A 2,402-nucleotide genomic window follows, 5' to 3' on the forward strand; every position below is an offset into this window, starting at 1 on the left:
TTGATGAAAGTATTTTAAATTGAATATAAAACCAGCACATTTTACCCCATAATTGCATTAATGTACACATCTATGATTTAATTTTAAAAAGTCTTCAAAAAAAAAAAAAAAGAATGGTTCTTGGGTCTAGCAATAAGTAGGCCATTACTGACATCTACAATGCAATGTTGAAAGGCATGCTATGAGACTGGAAAAAAAAGGGGGGGGGCTATAATTGAAAGGCATGAGGAACAAGAGTAAACTTAATTTTTAAGAAGGACTTTTAAAAAGTGAGCAGTAGTATCAATGTATCTTAACACATTTAGTGATATACCATTCATACAGGACTGAAATTAATTCTGTTTGCTTGGGTTGCCATGGCAGGTTTGTGTTGGGGAAAACCAGGTCCTCTGAGACCCTGACAAAAAAGATCTGCTTGGAAGCCTAGGCCTGTCTAGACTTTGGCCCCAAGGGCATCTCTAGAAAGTCAACTGCTAACATCTCCATAAGATCACTCCAGAGGAAACTGGTATCTGCCCTGGTGTAACTAGTTTTACATATTTGTACTGCTGTGGTTAGCAACATCAGAAAAGACGTAAGTTGCTTACACCAGGCTTTGGGTGAGTTGGGGAAAAATCAGAGGCCTGAAAAGTGCTTTCTTTGAGGATGCTGTCATAGAATGGAGGGGACTGCAGTATGGACAGTTCATAGAAAAATGTAATGGTTGGCATTGAATGGGAGGAGTTAACCATGGAAGGTATGTGGGCTGAGCTCGGTCAACTATTTTGTCTGGAATTTGTATTTAATGGGAGAAAATGCTTCTGCAGCTAAAAGTTGACCATCTACTTTAGAAAAAACCAGAACTTCAAAACATGATGATCAGAGTACCTGGATTTAACTTTTAGTTTTGAGATTTGAGTCAAATTAATTTTTTACCTTTGTTTTTCTAATGAATACAGCAGCAATAATAGTAGTCCTTTTCCCCTAACCTTTTGGTATCATTAAATGAGATAAGACACAGAGCCTGGAAAAAAATAAGCAGTTGATAAATATTACATATTTTTATTATGGAAGGATTGAAATGATTTTAAAATGGCATTCCATTATTTTTTCCACTGTTAGTTATATAAGTCTATTGCTTGTGTTTTCTACATATTTATTAAGAGCCCAAAATAACCACAGTGCTCAGCATGCATTATTTTTCCATTTCTTTCTCCTTTTTCTTTAAAACAGAAACAATACTTCTAACTGTAGATGTGGGAATTAGGTGGAAAGGGGAGTATCTTATTCTGCTAAAGGCTAATTGGTGAAACAAGAGGTATATAGATTGTTGTCTTTTTCTTCTGAGGTCCAGATCAAAGCCAATAGCAAATACATGTATATTCCCTTCCCAAGTGAGAGGGCAATTCAAGACTCTTGTATAAGATAGGAGCATCTCTACCTTTTACTCTGCAGCTCAGATCCTCAGCATGTAGGATGTTCATGCTTGGCCCCATGAGAGCAGCTATTCCGCCAGTCTGCCTATGAAGAATAAGTATTAAACAGTAGTTACCCTAGTAGATGAAATGGAAGGACTCTTAAATGCCCACCCTTCCTCTACCTCCATCACCATCCCCATATACCCTTCTGAAGCTACAGAAGCTCCTACCATGTTTCTGTGAGGAAAGCTCAGGCCAGACCTTCTCCATGGTCTATTGATATTATTGAGGGAGATAGAATTAAGCTAAGTTCTGCTGAGAAGACAAGCTCAACATACCGACCCAAGCATACTTTGTTCTACCCTGGGCATACAGTACATTGATGTTGCTGATCTGGCTTTCAGTGTGCTCATTGCTAAGGGGTCTTGGAAGAAAAAAAGACAGTTGCTCTTTTTGATCTTCTAAGTAAGCATGACAAGTCTGGTCCTTTGTAGCATTCAATAAATATGAAGTAATTAATCAATAAATTAATTAAACATGGAAAACTTTTCCTGTGTCCATGAAATCTTAAGAAATCAAGAGCCTACTTAGCTGCTCTCAGCCTAAATCCAGAAGAGCAGTGCTGGTCTTTGGGCTTAAGCTCCTTAGATAGCTAGTGCAGTGTTTGTTTTGTGGTTGTAAGTTCCACAGCATCAGTGTTTCTTCTTATTATCTTCTTCTTATTGATTTTTGATTATCTATGACTCCTATGTAATTCTTCCATCTGTGATTTATACAGGAGCTGCTTCCTCTAAATGTTTTTCCATAGGCATTATTGGCTGAGGCAAAGTCTGAGGCAGACCCACAGAACAGACTATCTTGAGCCTTGCAGCAACCAACACTTGCAAGGCACTGATTTTAGTGTAGGGATAAATTGGCTGAGGGATGGAGACAGATTGGCAATTCAAAATGTGATCAAAACATGCAAATAATTTATGGGTAGGTAGATAAATTTAGCAACACATG

Source organism: Otolemur garnettii, unplaced genomic scaffold (assembly GCF_000181295.1).
Source record: "Otolemur garnettii isolate 467f Iridium unplaced genomic scaffold, OtoGar3 scaffold00001, whole genome shotgun sequence".
Taxonomy (NCBI): domain Eukaryota; kingdom Metazoa; phylum Chordata; class Mammalia; order Primates; family Galagidae; genus Otolemur; species Otolemur garnettii.